Source organism: Ambystoma mexicanum, chromosome 11, assembly GCF_040938575.1.
Source record: "Ambystoma mexicanum isolate Mex_15411 chromosome 11, UKY_AmexF1_1, whole genome shotgun sequence".
NCBI classification, from domain to species: domain Eukaryota; kingdom Metazoa; phylum Chordata; class Amphibia; order Caudata; family Ambystomatidae; genus Ambystoma; species Ambystoma mexicanum.
The window spans coordinates 1,241,977,415-1,242,001,285 of NC_090934.1; positions in this window are offsets into that span (position 1 = coordinate 1,241,977,415).

A 23,871-nucleotide genomic window follows, 5' to 3' on the forward strand; every position below is an offset into this window, starting at 1 on the left:
CAATGGTTCATATACGCCTCCAAGGGAGGTCACACACTGTTGCTCAAACAGGCTGTAAAAAATATGTGTAAGAATTTGTTTAGAATTTTTTTCCAACAGACTGCATTCTTCATTTTGCTAACATTCCAAATTCTCAAAAAATAAATTAATTTTCAAAATAAATGTAGTTTTTAAACTGAAAACTACCAGTTGATTTCTGTAACTTTATGTATGTGTACTTTCTTATGGGAATGGAACATGTATTCACATTATGCGTAACAAGGTACATGATTATCAAACAATAAATAATAGCAGGTGATGTTAACACTGATGTATAACATGGCAGTAATACCTGAGCCTGCATACAGGATTGGCTGGCTATGTTTGTGTGGGCCTATAACTTAGACCCCAGTGCCGTTCCCACCCCATCCAGCCAGCCGGCAAGGGTAATATTGCTATTAGCACCTCAGGTTTTTAATCCGGGGTGCTGATGGCAATCTGTTTGAATGAACAAATTGCGCGCCCTCGACGTTCCGCTCATTCAGACAAATACTCGCCTAAAATGGCTGCAATGGAAATGGAAGGTGGGGCTCTATGCGGAGCCCCTCTTTCATTTCTATGGCCGCTTGGGATGTGGGAGCAGCAGCTCTGGTGGTGGCAGATGAACCAGGTAAATGGGGCTGAGGGGTAGGAAGAAGTGAGGAATGGGTGGTGGTGGGAGGAGATGATGGGGTGGGCACTCTCAGCTTCCAACTTGCTTGGATCATGGGATTCAGCCCAATCTGACCAAGCTGATTAGCACCTGCAGCGGGCGCAGCCAATCAAGATTAAAGACCTCTCGAGTTGGACAATGTCAATGATAATCTCAGTCAATCTTGCCTTTTAGGATTCCATGAAATTGCATGTTGATACTTGCATTCCTGTAGGAAAATTAAACTACATATACTGTGGAATGAAACGGATTATCTTGACGTAAACTGCCTGTATATGCAAAACAACTCGACCCTTACCCAGGATAACTTGAGAGTTTCTTTTGTGCACCTTGTGTTGAAGCGAGCAATGATACATGGGAAACTGGCGGTAGTTAAACAAAAATTATTCACAGAGACCATAAAAATGGCAGTGGTGGCAGTACAAATCCCAATAACATTAGTAGCTTCAAGAGTTGCTCGTTGGAAAATGCACATAGGTTCCAGGGGGGAAACTATAATAAGGATAGGAAAGAACGGTGCTCAAGGCGCAGTAACACAGAGTGAATTTTCTCAAAGGTAGCCAACGCCCTAGTTCGTTCCGATTACAAAACCTACTCCTAACCTACTCTTGCAAATCCTTCTCTTCCGGTGAGGTACCCTCATCTACAAGGAAAAGTCTCAGAATGCATGGCCAACGTATAGTTCCAATACCATCCATTTTGCCTTCTGGCTACCTTAAACTACTAAAACAGTTTCCATGGGCCAAAGCAAACTTTCACTAATCTACCCAAGTACACCCCTATAATAACACAACAAAACAGAAGTATTCCTCTGGGGAGGTTCTTGCAACAGTTACTCAGTCTGGTCTCTTCTCCAGGCCTCTCTGCTTTACTGCTTTAATTCATTCATGAATCTCTTGTAATGCACTTAATACTGGACATCAGTCTGTAAGCACAAGACAGGGATTCGAACCTGTGTTGCTCTGCATTTTATTTCTTCAAAGACAAATGACTGGCCCGGCTTTCACCTTGCATCTCAGGCTTCTTGGTTACTGGCTGTCAGAATTTCCCTCAGTCTGGCAACACTCACTTGTAAGCTTTCCTAGCCCTTGGCCTTCTTGACGTTTTACAGCAGAACCCTCCTGGACCTCAGATGCCTAAGGATCCACAATCGGGCCCCTCCTATACCCTGGTTTTCTCAGGGAGCACAGCAAGTCATGATTCCCAACAGGTGCTTCCTAGACCTTTGGTTTCTCAGGATGCACAATAAGACCCCGTGGAACTCTGCTTTCTCAGGATTCACAACAGGTCCTTCTCCTAGACCTTGGGTTTTAGGGTTTAATGGGCATTTCACACGCTGCTAATTTTCAGGCAGCCTAAATTCCCTTGCCCTCCAGCCACGGGCTTGGGATATCTACTCTCCGGGCCAGGTGTCGCTGGTAGAAAGCTTCAGGCTCTGACTTTTAAGTTCCCCCAAGGATATGAGAGGTGCATTTGTAACCATCTGGTCAGACTTTCTTCCTGGGGCTTACATGGACTAGCACACCCGTTTCTCTTTCCAGCCTCCACATTCTTGCGTTGCATTCTTCCAGGCAACAGTTCTCCCAATATCCTCTCTCCCATTGCATCCAGGATTCCTGAGAACGTATGTCTGCTTCCTCCTGGTCCAAGACACTGAAGGAACTTTCCCAGCCCTTCTTATACTCAGGGGGTCTGCAGTACTTTCTAAACTGACTCAGACTGGTTATTCTCTATATGTTCTTGCATTTTCTCCCGGGATTGGTTAAAAGTTTTAGTTTCCCTAGTTATATGTTTATTAGTCAAAATCAGTGATTGGTTTATTGTACAATGGCTTATTTTTATTTTCATTGTTGTCCAGTGCTGGTTCTACCCAGAGGATCTCCGAGCACCTTACAAGATTCAGAAGGTGGGAGATGAAAAAGAAGTTGCAACTTTTTTTCAGGACAGTATGGTAAGAAAGGATAGACAGGTGAGGTGTTGTGGCTGGATTCCTCATGTGGAAAGGAATGTTTTGAGGCTTTTCAAAAGGTGATGCAGGGAGCAGTGCGGATGTGGAGTGGTAGGGTGTTCCAGGCTGTGGGTGCGCAATGGCTGAATGTCTATTTATTTTAATGGTTGTTTTTGTGTGCATATCAGTTTGCAGAGCAGAATGCATAGTATGTTAGCTTGTTTGGCATTTTTGTGGGCGAAGGCTTTCAGTCTGTTGTGGAGGCAGAATGGGATTTTGAGGTGGATGGCTTTGTAGAGAATGCAGAATCCTTTGAAAGCAATTCTTTGGGGTACAGTAAGCTAGTGAAGTTGGGAGAGAGCAGGGGTGATGTGTGGGTAGATGTCTCACTGCTGATTTATGTATGGCTTGCATGGGGGCAATGGAGCTGTTGCGGTGTCTGGTGCGGAGAGAACGTTCCTATAGTCCAGCTTGGACAGAACTAGTAATTTCAATGTGGTGCGGAAGTCGTTAGGAAGAAGCATATGTTTTTTCTTGTGTAGGAGGTGTAGTTGTAGATTGTGTGTTTTGTCGGCAGCAGCTATGCGGTGTGTGGAGGTAAGGTGAGTCGATGATAAAGCCTAGGGATTTGATCAGTGTTTAGAGAGATATGTGTGGGTTTTATTATATTTCATTAGGAACTGCAAGGTTCCATGAGTGTCAGTGGCATGAAGCGCCATCTAGAATTCCTCTTATCGCCTATAATGGCTCTGCTGTGTTCCGCAGTCTCCTGCATATGGTGCAGTGCCTGCTGCTGTAGGGGCACTGAACTGCATCATTGGTGAGCCTGCTGCTGTCCTCTTTTGTTTGGCTAAGTTAACTCAATGGTGTTCGCAAATTCTGTAGGTCTGCGACCAAACTTCAGCTGACTCTCGCATGTTCTGTACTCTGGTCCACAGAATTGTCTGCTTGCTTGTGGTACATTTTGGTAGATGTTGTTCCCCCGTGCAAGACAACATAAGGCGGCTCATGAGGGCAAGTTACTGCATCTCTGTGGAGACAGTGAGCCGGCTGGATGCCTCTTCATCCACCTTTTGGGAGGTACATCAGGTAGTGGCTCCACCAAAGCATTCTGTATTTGCTCGCTTCCCACATGTTAAGATGGGGAGTTTGAGTCAGTCACCACACTATTTTGTAATGCAATTAATGTACATATCCAGCCCAGTTACAGGGTTAGTATTTGCTTTTTTCCTACAGACTAATGGGATATTTGAAAAAACAGATAAAAACCCATTTATGTCCAGTCTAAAGAATTAGACTAAATTTAAACCCAGGTCTCCCTTTTCACCTACCCTTAAGTTTTTCTGGATAATTGGCCTTTTCTAGATGTAACTTCCGGCTCAGTTAAAGATTGTGCTTTAGGATTGAGCCCCTATATACAAGTGCCATTATTACTGTTGCCAACCTACTATGCAGACAACATTGCATGTCGGTGTGAAAATAAAGATCCAATGGAAACATATGGGCTACACTATTGCAACTGCAATCAGACAACCTGGGCTCATAGCCAATCCTTCACTCCAGATAAAGGGGTCTTGTTTTCTTTACCTGCCAAAATTTGAATTGCCAAGAAGTGATTGTGTTAGGTAAGCACTACATAATGCCTCTTTCATACATGGTTTAATAGAGTAAGGTTTTGGCTCCACAAATACCAGTAATGTTGACAGGTTATATAGCACACCAGAGGCTGAATTGCCCCTTTGCTAGCTAACTGCACTAACACTTGTGAGCCATAATTTTCTCTTAATAGAAAAGTGAAGTAACTTAAGTAAGTTGCGTTATTGGGTCTTATACTGCACAGCGCTGCCATTTGCCTGGTCCCCTGGCGATATGAGACCTAAAAAGGAGGCGGCTGGGTTTGTAGGGATGGAGGGCAAATGCAAGATAGCTTCTGTGGTGTGTTGGTGCTTGCATGTCAGAGGTACCTGGTTCTGCTTGCAGGTGTGTTTCTAGGTAGTTGGTGTCGAGAGAACTTGAAGTATCTTTATTCATAGGAGAGCCTCGTGTGTCCACAGTGTGATGGTGCGCTGGTTTGAAACATGTTATACAAATTAGCGGGAAAGGTGTAGTGGGGATATTTTTTAGTTTGTGTTGGGAGGTGGGGGGTTGAATCTGTGTTCATATTATGAGATGGAAAGTAGAATTTGAGAATGTTAATGAGGAGAGCAGGCAGTAGAACCCATAAAACTGGAAGGTGTGTTCGTCTGGACCATCCACTGACTGTTCCATACAATGCCACCATATTCTAGCTTCCCTGGACCATGGTCTGTCCTGCTCTGAAATACTATGCCTTCTTAGATAGGTTATGTTATGAGACTTCATGGCTTATTTAAGCTGCTTAGACATGTTTTGAAGGTGGTCTGCAGGAATGTATTTGTTATGTTCCAAAAAGCATCTTTACCAGAAATGTTAATCTGTGCATTAGATGTTAACTTTCCTTTTTTCTTTTAGGTGATGCCCCCATACACACACCGCTACATCTATTGTTTTAATTAAATGTTCCATTATTATAAGTTTTGGTAAAATACAATAATCAACTTTGTGAGGCAGTTCGGTCACTTATCAACGGAAATCAGCATTCTTTCCGCCCCGCCCCCTCCACAATACCATCCCCCCCAACTACCTCCCCACTTATCCAACCCCACCCATTTGGTACTGATTTTTCCCTTCTTAAACCACATCTTTAGACCATTAGATGACTAAAACTTCATAGACAAGGACCATTGGCACCTGGCCACCACTCAGGTGTGCATTCATGTCTGATTCCATAAACATTCCAGCCACTGCCCCTGTTCTCCTCTCACAAGAACTCAGAGATTCCCCTCTCTCATGCATTTGTATTTCTCACTGATAAGTTTGCTCCGGGACTCATATTTATCAATACATTCTCCCCAGTCCATTTCAAGAGGGCCTGCCTGTCCATGGAGCCCTGCTGTTATTCTTTCCACGATACATATGTTCATAGCAACATTATTCCATTCCTTTTTACCTGGGGGGCTGACACTTTTCCATTTGATGGATAAACAAGCTCTTTCTGCTAAAGGTAGACAGCTGGCCATTTTCGGTAGTCTGATATATTCTCCATCCTATCCTCCCCCTCCAAACCAAACAAGACCATCATGGGTCGCTGTATCCCGGGCAATCCCGTCCAGCTCTTTAATCCACCCCAGAACTTAATCCCAAAAGAATTGCATCCTGCGACACTCCCAACACATATGCCAATATTTGGCCCTCGCTCCACATTCCCGCCAACAGGAAAAGCTGACATTTTGGAAAGTCTGACCGGATCAAATTGCCACCTGTGAAGGAGCTTGATTGAATGCAGCTTATATTGATTGGCGATCGATGTCTGAGAGGCTCCCCTACAGCATCTACCACACAGAGCTGAGTCTATTCCCCCCTCCATGTCTCGTTTCGACCGTCATCTTAGTTTCTCAGTGGACCCACTCCTGGATTCCAGAGAGATCGGTCCCTTAATTTCGGCATTTTTATCTAAGAGTTTTTCAAAGGGGGTGGGGGCTCTCTGTATCTGTTCCCTCCAACCCAGTCCAGTTAACACCCCCTTTAGTTGAAGGTACGAGAAGACTGAAAGTTTACCTATGCTAAGTGCCTCCTCCAGCTAGATTATGTTGATGAACTTACCGCCCTCCAAAGTTGGCCAATCCTTTCCAGTCCTGCCTCAAACCATTTCTGGAATCTTTCTGGGTTTCTGCATGGCCTCCCTAACTCCCAGACCTAGAGGTGTCCAAGAGGTGAGGGCCATTTCGTTACTCCTTTCATTTCTACAGCTGGTCTCCAGATGTCCAAAATGGTCCCCACAATAGGATGCTCTTGAATTCTGCGGTGGAGTTTACTTCTCGGTACCCACAGCCATTCCCCCACTGTGGCAGGGTGCAATTCTAAGTTATCTAATGTCGTCTATTGGAGATCCCTTTGTGCCCTAAAATGAGGTATAAGAATTCTAAGTTGAACGGCTTTATAGTAGGGTTTCACGTCTGATAGGCCTACTCCTCCTTTGTCTTTGGGTAGGAGCAATATGTTACTTGATATCCTAGCCTTTTTCCCCTGCCAAAGAAAAGAAATCTCAAGAGAGAGCACTTTGTCTCCTGAAAGAATGAATCTGGGATCCGGATGGGGAGCATCTGGAACATATAAAGGATCCTTGGGAGGAAAACCATTTTAAGAGCATTGAGTCGACCCAACCACGATATTGTTAGTTTGCTCCATTTCTCCAAGCCTGCCTTAATTCTGGCCATCGGGGCTCAGGGGGGAGTTTGCCTCAAAAACTTCCCCAATTTCACTCTTGACATTGATTCCCAAGTATCTTAATGTTCCCAGGCTGGCCTGCATACCCAGAGTTGCGAACCTCCCCATTTCCCCATCCCTATTCCTGCCCAAGAGGAAAAGGACTGATTTAGACTTATTAATCTTAAATCTGCCTTCTTAATTTCTTCCTCTGCTGTGGGGGCCTCCAGTATATTAGTCTCCTCATCAGACATTTTGGGTAGGTGAATATCCGCTAAGTATATGTCGATGTATCCCTCTTCCAGTTTAGTCTCAGATTCGTACAGCGTTTCTTAAACGGAAGCAAAGGCCGCTTGAATCCCCATCGTCGAAGACTCATTTACTTTGTTTCTCCCTTTAATTTCTGTAACCCATCTTCGTGCTCTCTGCCCTCTCAGCCTAGCTGCCAGGAGTGCATTGGCTTTGTCCCCTTTCTCATAAAATGTCTGTTTCAGAAATTGCAAGTTTCGAATTATTTTCCGTTCCTCCAGAAGCCGCAGGTCCTCTCTTTTCCCCCTAGCCTCCATAAACCAGTCCTCCCACCCATCCAAGGACGCCTGCGCCAGTTTATCCAGTTGTTTTATCTCCTCCCTCAGCCTATTTTCAAATGAGTGTCTGATCCCTTTTTTTCATAGCCCCTTCCCTGATCAGAACGCCCATCCAGGTTGCCTTCCCCGCTTCCCAAATAATTCTCTTCTCCACTTGCCTGTGTGATTTGTATTGAAGAATTCCCCAATTTCCCTAGCCATCTCCAACTGGAATAGTGGGTCCTTCCAAACGGATTCACTGCATCTCCATTCTGGGCACCTGGGGCTCATCCCCAACCAGCTCAAATCCACCATTACCAAATTGTCGTCTGACCAGAAGATCAGGTGAATCACTGAACTGTGTGCCTCTTCCCACAAGTCCCTCGAAATATACACATAATCTATCCTAATAAAGGTTCCATGAGGGGGTGAGTAAAAGGTGTACCCGCTTTCCTGCAGGTGGAAATGACGCCATATGTCTCACAACCCATACACTTCCAATGTCTCCTGGACCTCCCAATATCCCGGCCTTGGCAATTCTTTTTCCCTAGCGTGCATCACCTCTCTGTCTAACTTGACATTCGGCCATATATTAAAGTCACTTCTTGTAATAAGATGTCCTGAGCTTTCGACCAGCATTTTCAAGAGGGTACTCTTCAGAAATCACAACTGCCCATTGTTTGGTGCGTAAATCGTGGTGAACGAAAAGCGCTTTCTTAATGGTACCTGGGACCAGAAGGGCTTCCCCTCCACTTCTGACCAGAACTTGGACACCTTCAACTTGCCCACTCCCGCTTTCTTTAAAGGACCTAATCCCCAATATTCTTGGCCAACTAATCCACATGGGTTCCTTCGTTCTTCTCCCTTACTATATTTAGTCTCCTGGAGGAACAGGACATCCAGCTCCGCTCTCCGGAGTTCCCTTGCAACCAGGAATCTTTTCATTGGTGAGTTCAGCCCTTTGACATTAAGGGTGCCAATCCTCAAACGGCCCTCCCGTGCCCCTTCCTCTGCTGCAGTCATCATGTAACCCCACTGCAGGGGGCACCATCCATGCCACCCGGTAGGTCTTCGCATGCCAATACAAATGTTGTCATAAAAAAAGGAAAAAACCTGTACTAAGGTTCCAACTTCCTCCTCCAAATCCCAGCCCCCTTCCTCCCTCCACCCCCCCCCCAAATGGCATCCGGCTCTCCCCAGTTAGCATCACTAGGTCAAAACCGATCCACCAACACAACCCATTCGATAGGATCCCTTCCATCCAAACCACTTACTCTAGCGCCCCACTTCTCACCCTGTATCAATCCCTTGTCAACCAGTAACTGTAACTCCCCACAACCCTCAACCCTGGCACCACATCTTTCCAAATGCTAAGAAGTGGTTGGATATTCAGTAAGCCACCGCCGAGTCTCCACATCCTGAGTCCCCTCTAATTGTGTCATCCCATTTCCGAGTATCCACTGCAGAGTTAAACACTAATATCTCGGCCGCCAGGGAAGTGTTAAACTTTCTAAACTTCCGGGATCCTGGCATTTGTCGTCTATGCAGACCTTTGATACACCATTGACCGTCGTCTGCCACTTTTTCTTTTGAACATCCTCCTCGGTAGTCAGTTTGTACTTGTACCCGTCCACTTCCAAAGCGATGCAGAACGGGGAATCCCACCTGTACCGGACAGAGGTCGAAGTGGGCGGGAGCGGTCGGGAGAGGTGCTCCCATACTTTTTATTTTTAAGTTTCATTGTTCCTATACTTTTATTTTAAAAAGAAACCGTTCTGGAATGGTTTTATTTTAAAATAAAAGTGTAGGAAGAAGTTTAAGCTTGAACATCAGTGCACTGCACTGCACATTCCCATAAATAGTGGGTGTGTTTGTTTGGGGGTTTGAATTGTGTATGGGAGGGGGGCTGACCAGCAGAGAACATAGCTCCACTAGTTCTTTTCGCACACTTCGACCACTGGTACCGGACCCCATTCTCATTTAACAGCTTCGTAAGAGGTGAGCACAGTCTTCCTTTGGCAAGGGTCAGAGAGGGACAGATCTTGAAAAATCGTTACTCTAGTCATGCCGTACATTACCAGGCCTTTCTTCCTTGCTTTCTTGAGCTTATCAGAATAGTTTTGGAAGCGAGCGAGGACTGATTTAGGGCCCCTTGCCCAGCCGCCTGCTTCAATTTTTCCTTCATCAATGGCGTCATCATCATAAATGAGTTTTGTGACTCAAGTCCATCTCCATCTCCCTCTCTTTGTCTGGGATTCCACAAATTCTTAGGTTGTTCTGCCTTTCACAGTTTTCAAGGTCGCCCATTTTAGGATGATCCCAGCCTCTCTCCTTTCCTTTTCCGACATTCGCACATCCATTTGGGTCTCCAGGGTGTCCATGGAGGATTGGGTATGCTCCACTTCCTCAAGTCGCTCTTCCATTTTATCGATCCTTTTGGTAATTTTAACGACCCTTCCTCCAGTGTACACCCACATGTTTCTAATCTCCTCCATTAGTGCTGCAACATCTTTTTTGGTTGCGATTGACTCATCCCCCCCGGATGACATGGTGTCGCGTGAGGCGGTCCCTCCCACGTTCTTCCTCTGTGTATATTCAAAGCTGGCTAACTTACATCTCCCATTCATGTGCCCCCACTCAATGACATGCATGCCTGAATTTATGTGGTGACGCTCCAGACGTGGACTGGTACAACTTCAACTTTGTGGTGATGCAACCAACAAGACCCATAACAGCCTCTGATGCACTGAATTAAGTCCTGTCTCAAGTCTCTTGTGCAGCTGTGACTTCTCAGTTATATCTCGTGAGTACCAGGGGGACATCTACCTGGTGTGTGTAAACATCGATTTCGAGGCGCTAACATGTGGTGGTTGTAGAGCACTCCTCAGACCGAGAACATGCTTCTAAGATCCATGAAACTTGCCCATCCACTCTCTGCCAATTGATGAACAACCTCTATACATCTAGGGGGGGGGCTCCCCTGCTGTATAATCAATTCCTTTCCCTGGTCGACCACTCCGGGACATCAACTTCCGCTTATAATGACCCAGGCCCCGGGCCGCATGAAATGCGGAAACGATAGAGGGTCTGGGAGTTTAGGCGCGGGGTGGGGGGAAAATGGCGCGAAAGCATAGGGAATGGCGTCCGAATGGCGCCACAAGAAACAAAGGCCCAGGAAGGGCAGGAAACAGCACCTCGGTAGGTGCGAAATATAACAGGAGGTCAGGGGGTAACCCGGCTGCCCCCAGGAAGGAACAAAAGGCCGGGGGGGTATAAGTAAGCCTGGATAAGGAGAGGCGGCACAAACCAGGTAAGAGCTCACCTCTCTCGGGTAGGCTCTTGGTACCTGGAGAAGGGAAAGGAAAAACGTTGCCACCCAACCCACCCTACAAGAGAAACGGAAGAGGTGGGGGTGTGCAGGCAGGAGCCAGGACGCCGAGTACTCCTTCGGTACACGGTACAAAAAAGAGGGTGCAAAAGTGGAAGTAAGAACGCTGAGTACTCTTTCGGTCCACGGTCCAAGAAAAGAAGAAATAAGCAGTAGAGAAGAACGCCGAGTACTCTTTCGGTACACGGTCCAAGAAACGTCATAGGTGGCATGTGCCCAGGAATGAAGGCTCAGGGATAACAAAGACTCAGAAGGAGCCTTGAGCGGCTTCAGAACTGGACACAAGGTGCCCAAAAGCATATGTATATGTAATGATTTGTTATAATGGATTTTCTGTAAGAAAATAAAATGCCTACGGCCTACAAATTTTCCATACACACAAAGTTGTCTGTAATTTATTATTAGGTAGGGACCTGGTAAGAGCAGCAAGGTGAACCCACACTACTCAGCCTATAGAAAGACAGGGAGTTGGCACACGCCCCTAAGTAGAGTGCCCATACCTCCCCGCCTCGCCAATGCCCAAGCAAACACAGCTTCCCCGTCAAGCTGCCAGGAGGACCTCCACTACGTGCAGCGTGCTTGGGTATCCGGGCCTGACCCCCATCTCGGGCGCTCACTCTGGGGACCCACAGGGTATTTCCCTGGTGCTGCAGCGTGGACAGCTGTCCCCCTCCACTCCCAGGGGAGCTACGGGCCACACAGAGGATGCCGGGTGTCCAACGGCGTCCACCGTGTGACTCCGTGGTTGCCGAGGACCTCGGTTGTTTCGGGGGTGTGGGGGTGTCTATGCCCCCTCCCTTCAAGTACGGGGATCGGAGAGTGACAGGGGTAACCCACCTCCATACACTGCGCTGTGTGTCTCCAGACTCCTTTCCTCTCTTCAGTTAGGCCGTCCAGTGGGGCCTCGGGGTGGGCTGGCAGGTCCTGCTCTGCCTCCTCTCCTTGCGTCTCCGGCAGGAAAAATAACTTTTATTTTCGGCTGCTGCAGGGCCGAACTCCAAAAAGACATGTCTGATTTTCACCGTTATTCTGCCCACACAGGCAGGGGAACTTCAGAGTCTGGGCGTTGGATGCCCGTGAGGAGACTTCATCTGCGCGTCCCCCCCCCGGCGGCCATCGCTGCATCTATTTTAACCCTGCTCCACACTTCTGTTTTTCCTTTTTAATTCTCCCTTCCCATTTACAAGCTTGTACCCAATTTGCTTTTCTTGGTTTTACAAGACTTTTTCTACTTTTTGTTTCTAATTATTTCCCCCTTGAGATGTTTTTTGGGACACAAGGCTGGTTTTGTTGTAGTAGGTGGTTAGGCCGTGCTGTGTCATCTTGTATTATGCCGTTTTATTTCACATTCATGTCATGATGCCCTGTACAAGGCTGGCAAATGCTTTGAAGCAGCTAGAAAGCAGCAGGAAGCCCTCTACAAAACACCCATATAAATAAATGATACACGTGAGCAGCACCCTGTCAGGAAAAGAGCCATAATGCCCAAAGCAGACCTGCATATGTAAGCTGATTCCACACCCCTCTTGGAATTAAGATCCCCAGGCAGTCCTCCTTTAACAGGAAACGCTAACTTCAGCCTGAATTGGGAAGGGTATACACGGCTGCACTATGCAGACAAACTCGAGTCCCACCCTTGGCCTTGGAGTACTCCAGACTCCCATACTGCTTTGACCATCCCCGTAAAGTTCCTAACGGACCTCAAGAGTTTCCAGTAAGCCGGGTCTATGGGTTTGCGAATATGAGAGCGAGAGTTCCCAACTCACCCTTTGCCTATTGTTCTCCCAGCTTTTCTGTCTATAGAATCTGGCCATTTTGAGACTTAGGGAGCAAGTAGAAGGGTGCTTGTTTTCCTCTGTCCTTCTGCATTATTTCAACTCATCGAGGCCTGTAATGACTCTCGATCCTGGTCAAACGTCTGACCACCTTGAGCCCAAGACATACTAGCGTAATTGGAAGGGAGCACACCAGCCAAATGTGCCAGATCATCACATCATGCAGAAGGACAGACATCTAGCCCTACCTACCCTGTTTGCCGCCATCCGCATTCGCCTTTCAGTTTATTCTGGACTTCGCCACTTTTGGTCAATAGGCTTAGCAGTCCCACAATTACTCTTCTGCAGTTTGTTTTGTGGGAGATATTAAACGTTCCCTTGGGCAATAAAAGCTGACCAGCTTCAAGGATATATCAACCCCATTACACAGCCACACACTACTTTTAGTAATACCTACTTATTTCTCTGAAACGGCTACCCTGCAACTACTCTCTTCTCCTTCTGGCTCTGTAGAATTTACCCTCCAAATGTTAAGCAATCTTGATCTGGGATCTACTATGGCTGGATCGACATGCACCAGACTATCAAAAACACCAATCTTCTTCCCATCCTCCATTTGTTTTATCTCTACTTCCTTTTATCCACTGCACAACCCTTCCTTTTTTCCTTCCTCCGCAGACTATGGTTTGGACACACTGGATGGGTGCAAATGATACAAACCTCAGCGCTTTGAAACCCCTATGATCGTGGTGATGTAATGCATGTATCTGCTATCCTGTACTTGGTTGGTCGTTTGGCACTGTAAGAAGGCCTACTTTATAATCTTGAGAGGACAATTAATGGATGGTGCTTATCTACTTCACCTCAAGTAGTAGTGGACACAGTGAGGGGTTCACTTAGATGAAAGGCGCAATTTGGCGGCAGGGACCCATTACGTGTAGACATATATGTAGGAGGGTCCCCGCTGCCGAATTCTCGTAATTTGCATAGCAGAGTATAAAAGTGCAGGGCACAGGGTGGCATACAAGTGTGTACGCCTCCTTTTGCCCTGCATTTTTGCAATCCGCCGTGCAAATTGAAATAATGCTGCCTGCCATATACACATGGCAGGCGCAATTTACAATGGATCCCTTTGGGGTCTGCCTGCCTTTTGCTGGCGCATAAAGCCAGGGGGCTCCATAGAGATCCCCAACATTTGCACCTACATGAACATTCATGCCAGGGCAAATGCTGGGAGTATTTGAATGGTGGACAGGAAGGGCGCGGCAGAAACGCGTTTCGCCACTCCTCTCCACCATAAAATTGAATGAAAATGGGGCATGACGTAAATGGAAGGCGTAAAATCATTACGTAAGGCTTTTACACCTTTCATTTGTTATGCCTTCACCAAAATGAGCCCCTGAGTGTGTTCCCTGTGAGTAGGTGGTCTTTTTTCTTAGGCAGCTGAACACCGCCATTATGGGGAAACTCAGAGTAGTTTTTCTCAGTATGGGTGAGTGCATAGTACTATAATTTGATAGCCTAATCCCAAGAAAGACTCCACATTTTTCTCACATAACCCAACATTGATGGGTCAATAATAACCCTCATTAAGTTGCCAAGGAGATAGATAGGGTTCTTGGAGGATCACGAATATTCCTCCCAATCCTACTCCCCCACCCCGCCCCGCGTTCTGCTGTGTTTCCTGCATTTATCTTCACATGGCCAACTCTTGATTGTGGAATTTTTGTCAGGTGGCTTAGTAACCACATATTATCCTTGTATTTTACGTGAAGGGGCGTTTCAAAATGTTCTTGTGAAGAATCCTGCATACTGAAAGGGCTCACTTGAGCAAGCTCGATTCCATCACACAACCGTGCGCTGATTCTAGTACCACAAAATAAATGTACTAGGATCAGCCATCATGAAAATTGCTCGGCATCACAGGTGGGTTTTTATTCCCTTTCTTTTCTGTCAACATTGGTTTGATGTATCCAGTGATAAAGCGCCTGGGAAAAGGTTGCCAGGGGAGACATTTCCCCAAATTTGCACTCCCACGAAAAAATCATGCACTCGCCCCAAATATATAATAGTAATAAATATCCGTCCTAGAATGTAGGGGGGAAGGCTTTGATGGGTGCAGGGAAAGAAATCGCCTTGCTAGAGACCTTTTCCCAGGGGACATTTTCACATAGAACCGTTTGTCTACCAAAGATTGCACATGTGCACCATCTACCATAAATAGGAAACCCCGCCTTCAACCCCCTGCACCGTTCTGGTTGCTTTATCCTACTTGTCTTCTCCTCTCAACCTTTTCAACAAGGACCACAGTGTGGTTCACCCATGCTGGGGGTCCAATATGCCATGCTCTGGGCAAGCCATGGTGCTGTAAGACCACCATGGTGGGTGGTGATGGGTGCTTTGTAAAAGCTTTTCAACATATTTTAAATATCTTATCCGGTATAGACATGCAGATGCCCCAGTAGTGTTGCACCTCAGATCAGAATTGATGGTAGGCAGTGGTAGAGTGCTCTGTCGTGGATGGGATACCCCGGGGAGCCTAAATCAAGCAGTACCTAGGGCAAAAGTAAATGAGTGGTGGAAGGCCTGCATGAGTTAGTAACAATAGAGTCCCTCAAGAGCACATTACAGTGAAGGAAAACAACAATGGAGAACTATGATGATGCACTACTGTGTTTGGTAGGCAACGTTGTTTGCGTGGGGTATTATCCTTTACTATGCATAGAGTCTGACATGATTTATTTTACTCCCCACCGCCCTTGGCCTAGGGACAGTGGTTATTTGTACTCCACATGCTACCCAGCTTGTGAGGGGACTGGTGGGGTGGTATTTGTCTTAGTTATTGAAGATGCCCGGAATCTGCCACATATGTTTCTCCCCTTGCGTTCACCAACCTTGACATATGAGTGTCCCCTGCTGCTCTCCCTTTTGCTAGGTGGAGACTGGGAAACGTTCCCCAGGGCTTGGGCTAATTAGCAGCTCTGTTTGCCGCATCCCCTCCTCCCCCAAGACAGGAGAGCATAAGCCCTCTCAATGTTACCTTTTTAATCGGGCTCAGAAGGTTGAAATGCTTTGCGGGCTCATCCAATATACAAACTACTCCGTGCAGCTTGCACACAGATCTCTACAGCAGGTGCATCATCCAACTGAGGAACATTAAAGGCATGGTCTAGTAAAAGTTTTTATTGTCCCTACGGGTCGGCCATGTTTTTTTAAGCCTAAGTGGCTCGATTTTAGAAAACTTTCCTATGGACCTTACCCGAGTTTTCGTCCATTAAACGCACGCGAACACAAGCACCAGGGTGCTGCCATTTTCTGATAATCCTATCTTTTCCCCCATCGCCCTGGCTGACCTGCTTTTGCGGCACTAAATCAATTCCCCTGAGCCTGACATTATCAAAACATTCATATTCCCCGCCTCTCTCCGTGATGTTACTGTGCTACGTAGGCAAACACGCCTAGTCGTCTTCTGCGCGTCTTCTGCGCCACAATTCGGAATATGAAACTGTACTTTACCAAATGTACCGTGTTGCTGTTTCATTTTAAAGTACATTTATTTGACATTCAATGTTTAGAGAATATTCAGCAATTGCCATATGAACTCCGAAAGCCATTTATTTTCTTTTATCTGTATCCGCAATAACTGTTCCGTTTCATCTTGAGTCACGCGCTGTTCCTTTATGGTACACAGGTTGTTTATTTTCGTAAAAAGATTCACTTTGGAAGCACGGTGAACCGCAAGGCTGTTCCATCAACTAGGCACTAGTCCAGCCTAAAGGTTGATATGTTGCTTCTAGCCACTAGTACAGCGTAAGGGCATGTGGGCCCTTGGGGATCGTCCCATAATATGGTGATTGTGCTCCAGTTGTTGACACGAAGCTGCAGGTGTCTGCTGAAGAATCCATCCGCCGGTGTCTCAAACAGTTGGCAGTGGCAGAATGGGATCAAATACCTCTTATGAAAACAAAAAAATTATAATTAGTCTCGCTAGCCGAACTTCATTAATATTACTCATTTTATTTATTACGGCCGATCAGAAACTATTTGCTTGCAAGGATAGTTCAATGGAGTATGTTCGTCTCTAAAATCAATGCGAAAAGTAACGAGATAAATCGAGGCAAACACACAATGATAAACGACAGTTAGTCTACATGCGTGAGGAATGATATGATATATGATAGGGCATTTGTAACGCGCCTATACTCAAGTATTTCTAGGCGTGACGAGGCAGGTGGGGAACAAGGGCAGACAGACAACGATCCTACTAGGCCAGGTGTCTTTCTGATCGCGCATGGGGAAGGGCTGTACATGGTTAGTTGAATACAAATTCATTAATAGGGCCATCTGGTGGCAAGTGCAAGGTAAATGCCGGGAGAAGGGGCTGAAGGATACAGAGACAGTCCCGTAGTGCAGGTAGGCAGTGCAGGGAAAAGTGGCTGGGCCAAGGACCGAGATCGGTGAGACCAGTGGACCTGCATGCCCATGTGCCCACTACGAACACGTTTTACTTGCTTTTCCTAGCTCTTCATTCATTAATTTATTCATGCATCCATATATTAAATCTTCATTCCGGTATAAAAGCGTGTAAAGATTTACTTACATTATATTTGAAATTTCCATTGTGTCTCTTCGTAATGCAGTCTGTAAAACGGACAGTGCTCTTGACAACGATTTTTCGTATACTGAACTAAAATGAAACTCGGTCTAGTTTCTGAATTTTCTGCCTTATCGTCTCTTACGTTATTGCGCACTCCCTTCAAATGTAGTTCTTTCGGCATGGTCCCTGTCTCAAGGTAAAAAAACAATAGACCCTTATACTTCCAGTGCGACTTGTGGGCCTCATCTGGGCGCTGTCCTTCGCATTCTTTATTTGCAACATCACGTAGTATAGGCATCTGTGAGAACTTGAAGTTTAGAATCCGTCTATGTAGTGCGCCTCAATGTGCAAATGCGAACTGGCTTCTCTCCCAAATTCCACGGTCCGCTTGGCTGGCGCGTTCTAAGTGCCCCAATTTTGTCCCCGTTGGCTGCGAGCTTTGCAGCCCAAATTGAGACATTTAATTTTTTGTGGAAGGTCAGGGAAAGTATAAAGTACCACAGGAGTTGAGTTAAAAGTGAGGTTTATTGTTTGTTTGTTTTATTATTTGCAATACGCAAGCCTCCCCTCCGTTAACAGTGCGCAGCATTTACATTTACATGAGATGAGACATGAGAAAAATATATACATACACATATGTGAGGTAAATAGAGAGAATTCAAAGATGACACCCAGCTTGTTCGCCACCCATGATGGTGAAGGTAGGGGTTAGGTTTACAGGTACACTGTACAATAACATTTATTTACAAAAAGACAATCGTATTGCAATTATTTAAACCGGGATTTGTACTTCACAATCAGCTGTGCTTCGGGTGGGCATGGCACAGTCGCAATGTTCGGGGGCAATGGATCACTGCTCTGCACAGAAACGTCCAAAATTCCACATCTGTGCTTCTCTAACACAGCAACAATAAGGCCTTTCACAAAGTCGAACTGCATTTCATCATAGACTGGCTTGATCATCCATTGCTTACTTCGTTTTGAAAACACCTTAGTGTAGCGAGGCATCCTTACTTTACCCCTAGTCCTAGATTGTTCACGTCCGACATTGCTGTTATGGGCCAAGACCGCTAGTAGAGTGCGATGTTTCATGCCCCGAAAGCTAAAATGCAAGAGCTTTGGCCTGTACTTTAGGCACATATTGTGGAACACCTCCAAATCTCCTGTGTGACAGAATTCTGTCAGTCCTCTCAAATCTCTTGATAGAGTTGTGTCGAAAACAATCTTCTCAATGGCTTTGTGTGTCGGTGAAGATGGAATCAACCACTTCTTCTTCCGTGCCTCCTCTGGGGACAAAGGGCCATGTTCACATTGGTGGAAATGTTCATTTGCTGTCCAGCGGTGAACGTTGGTACAGTGGTGCATCAGTGACCGCCATTTTTCAAGTAGTATTTCCACTGACCCCTCACAAGTTTTTGAGCTCCACCAAAGATGGTTGGTGATAGAATGTGACCACAGCAAAATACTTTCAAAACCTTTTTTTTTCCCTGCAGCGGAGATTTTCTTATTGATTGATTTAGCAAGATGCCATACGTCAAATTGATGTTTAATATGTGGGAACTGCTCTCTCATTGTCTTGGCAATTGAAACGTGTCTATCCATGGCTATGAGGTCGATGTGCATTCCCCTTGATTGTAGATATTCCACTGATTTTATAAATCCTAGTTTCTCCATGGCCACTGACGATGTACATTGTGTTACCTGCACGACCACCAAACTCACAATTTTCTTACTATCCATGTCCTGAAAGTGGTAGGTGCAGTACTTGGCAGAAAATCCAGGGCTGTCGCACTGTCCATCACCGGCTAGCCTGAATCGTTTGCCTTCGAATGTACTTGCTAGAGACAATTGTTCAATTTTCCAAGCATCCCTTATGGCCGGAAACAGATAATCACGTTGGTATATGTAGTACAGTGCTTTAGAAATGAAATGGAGTCCCACAAACTGAAAGAAAGCCTCTAACTTTCTAAAACTGGAGCCACTAAAAATTGATGCAGCTGCACACAGTAGATTGCCTGCTGGCAGTTTCCCCAGCATCGGTTGTGCAGACCATGAGAACCTATGATTTAATCTACAGGCGGCATTAATTTTGATGTTACTGCCTTTTATTTGACGAGTCACATTAATCAATGGCTTCCCACATACTTTCCCTCTAATGGAATGCACACATTTCAGCATACTTATAATTTCCATCAAACAACTGTCGAATACAATGTATTTGCTCTCTTTCATTAGACTGTCATCCTGCGTCAACGTTGTTTCGGCCTGTGATGTTGTGGAGATTTCAACACATTGGAAAGTAATATCGCTGATATCAAGTTCTGATGCGTCTATTGATGCTGCGGCTGGTTCATTCTCTGTCATTTCGACATCTATTACTTCAAATTGATGGGAGAACACAACAATGTCAACAGGTTTTTTGGTGGCAAATTTTTGGCGGGTGTAGATTGTGTAAATTGATCTGCAACTACTTCAGAGCTATCTTCAATACATTCAATAACATCTTCTTGTGGTGGTGCGGTCGCACTGTAGCTATGGTCCAGTGCAACTTTGCTGGAGTCTCCAAACACATTAATTCATGTTCTGGCCATTGGACATGAGCATCTCGAGCCTGAACACGCCCCGCCTCAATTAATAGTTCCTCCATAGTGTACACGGTCTGGCAAGCCACATCTCTCATTCGCTTCACTGTCTGTGTATGTATAGTTCTGACACCCACGGGTAACTGGAGGAGAGATTGGAAAAGGGATGTTCAGTTTAAACACAAGATGGAGTGTAGTAGAATTGACTGGAAAAAAACATAAAATAGTCCCCAGCACAACCATTTTTTTAAAGTTATGAACTGTTTGTAACTAACCTTTTTTTGTTTTTTTTTCTTTGCAACTTTTTTGACTCGACCTTCAACATCTGCACGCTGTAGCTCTGATTCGTTTCCGCATGTCCTCCCTTCCTCTTGCGCTGCAACGACTATATTTTCTGTATCCGCATAGACAGCACGGAATGAGGCTCCATCGTCTCCCTGAAACATAGTACTTTCATTACTATGTATCAAAATATTGTTAGCATAAAACACACGTGAGGATGAGCACACAGGTACATCTCAATAGCCAAACACGATTTAAACATTGTGTGCAACAATCAAAGGACAAGTATTCGACCAGTGATGATCTATTTTGATGGAACTGTCAGTATCCATACCTCTGGCTCTGCATGGACTGCCATGAATGGTTGTATTGGAGAGGAGGCATCCGCATCTCCCTGAAACACAGTACTTGCATTAGTATGCTTTTCAATATTGGAAACACAACACACACTTGGGGTCGACGGCACAGGTACATATAAAGAGATAACCACAAATTATGCATTGTCCAAAAGAATCAAGGAAAATCCAAATATGATCACATTTCATCGACTTATTTCAACGATTCCTTTACATCTGCATCATCTAAATGAGATGTTGTGATTGTGGTGGAAGCTCCGTCGTCTCCCTGAAACACAGTACTTGGATTAGTATGGTTTTCAATATTGGAAACATAACACACACTTGGGGTCGAACGCACAGGTAAATATAAAGAGATAACCGCAAATGATGCGTTGTCCAAAAGAATCAAGGAAAATCTAAATATGATCACATTTCATCGACTTATTTCTCCGATTTATTTACATCTGCATCATCTAAATTGGATGTTGTGATTGTAGTGGAAGCTTCGTTGTCTCCCTGAAGCACAGCACTTGCGTTAATAGGGAAGAAAGTATAGCAAATGGAATCACGTTATATGATCACGCATGATGGAGCTGTCATTATCCACACCTCGTGCTGCTGAAGAATATCTATGGATGTTGCAAATGTAGTGCGCACTTCCGAAAGCTGTTGCGCCGATTCGTATACGCATGGTCCCGCTTTCACTTCCCCTGGAATTACTTGAATGTCAGGCTCTGCATCAAGTGCAGGGGTTGACGCTCCATCAACTGCCTGAAACCTAGTACTTGCATTAGTGAGGATTACAATAGTGAAAACATAACACACACCTGGGGTTGACAGCACAGGTACATATCAACGGCTAACCACGAATGAAACATTGTGTAGAACAATCAAACGACAAGAATTCCAGCTCTGATGATGACGCTCGATGGAGCTGTCAGTATCCATACCTCCTGCTGTTGAAGAACATCTAGAAATTTTGTAGATGTGGCGGACGCTTCAGCATCTCCATGAAAGACAGTACTTGCATTAGTATGGATAACACTAATTATAACTGAAAACAAACACCAGTGGACGATAACTAAGGTGTATATCAATTGGAAAGCACTAACCAAACATTCGGTAAAATGATTACACGATAAAATAAAAATATTACTTGACATGCATAAAACAGGTCTGTAGCAGATTAGCCGAGTGAGATTACCTGATACGCGCTAGAAGTGGTTGATAACTGCGACCACGTCAAGGATGTAGAATGTTCTTGCTTCAGATTCAAGGGACAGTCAAGAAGTTGTAAAGGTAAATTAATGATTGATAATGAAATGCCAATATTAAAAATAGACATGTAAGGCGAAAGAATACTTGTAAAATGCTCAATACAGCACAGTTCCGTGTTCCCATATATATACATTGTGTTTGTGGGTTATGAAATCGAAAAAGAATATATTGGTAAATGTCATTATTCAAAAAACTATACAATCATATCAATATCGAAATTATTACAAGGGATAGAACACGTACAATATCAATTAATCTGTTCGGATACCTACACACTACCGCAAGGCCTAAAGCTAAATCCGGACACTTGACTCACCGGTGGCGGAATGTGGACGAATAGAGTGGGAATAGCGTTTTTGAGCAATTTCCGTGTCGTTCGCATTTTATTCTTCTTTGTTACCCAAGATGTTGTGTACATGTCCAAGGAAAAGTGCCGGCTGCAGATGCGGTATCGATCACCCCTCTTGTCCTGTAAGACTTGTTGGACTCTACTTTCCAGCTCATCCAGTGGATATCCGCAATGTCTGACCCATTCTCTTATTCTATCAACAGTTTTCGGGAATACATGCATTGTAGTGCCTTCATATTTCGCATGGGTCTTCGAAGGGCAACCGCTAATCGAACAGGCAGGCATTGTTGATAAATCTGAAAAGTAAATATCGACATTATTATACAATCTTCAAGAATAAAGATTTGATACAAAAGTAAATGAATCATACAATGGTCAATGCAAGGTTTGTTTTGGTCACAGGAACTATACCAGTTCATTATGTGCGGCTTAGTATTTGCATAAATTGCAGAAATGTATAAATGATGTGACTAAAAACTGAACATGTGACTCATCCCTTGGATGTTCTGTATTGCACGAGAAGGAAACATGCTTACATCTTAGACTGGACCCCCGAAGGATGCAATTCGATGACAATTGACACAGATGAAAATAAATAGATCTATTGATAGCATAACAATGGAAATTCAAGTCAATAGCAATACGACCAATGAACATAGCACTATTGGGTACTCTACTCACAAATAGATAGAAATTTAAAAATCTGCGAAATATGACCAGGATACATGGCCTTACCTTGACCAACAAACAGTTGGATTCAGCAAGCAGAGCAGTATGTTGCGGGAGAATAGGTGGATGGCCACAGGTAACGCACTGATTGGTATGCTCGAAGCGGTCACAGAAGTTCACGGATAGCACGACGACGAGCAGATTAGCATAGATCTCAGTGGTTCCCAGGTAGCACGTTCAGGAGTTGACTTGCAAAGCACAAAGATTTTCTCATGAGACATATCGAGTGGTTTTTAAAGTATTAGAAACTTGGGTATGTTTGTGAATGAATGACGTATGTATGTCGTGGTATTAGGGGGGCGGCCTGCTTGAAGGGGAGGCCTGCATGGAGACACGGGGTCTGAGGAGGCCATGTGACCGATGGCCCCTTGGCGTGGGACACCTTTTGAAGTGTACATGTAGTTTGGCACCTTGGCCTTTCGCGCCCATGACAGCCCCCCATGCCAGAGCGCATCCACCAGCGCGAACCGCCTTTGATACAGGGGGGTGGGATGGATGGGCCTGGGGCGTGCAGATAAGGCACAGGAAGACTGCTGAATGGAGACACACTTATGTGGATTGCAGGGGGGCGGCCTGCTTCAAGGGGAGGCCTGGCTGGAGACACGGGGTCTGAGGAGGCCATGTGACCGATGGCCCTTTGGCGTGGGAAACCTTTTGAAGTGTACATGTAGTTTGGCACCTTGGCCTTTCGCGCCCCTGACAGCCCCCCATGCCAGCACTCATCCACTGGTGCGAACCGCCTTTATATCAATATATAGTATATCGCCTTTATATCAATGATAGTATATCGTTGGATATCAATAACAAATGCCACATATCGGAGATTCTTGTGAGCACAGACCCACACTTCAACCGGTGTATTATAGTGGTCAAGACCCTAAGGCCTGTATAATCCAATGGTAATTGTTAGTATAGATATATGTGTGACTTTTATAGAGACATAACCTACTGAAGGACTTTGAACAAGTGTTATTTAGTGCATGTATTATTGAGAATATGTTATGTTAGCTTAGATAGATAGTGACCACCCTGCTTCACAGCGACCAGACCTTCACCCATTCGGA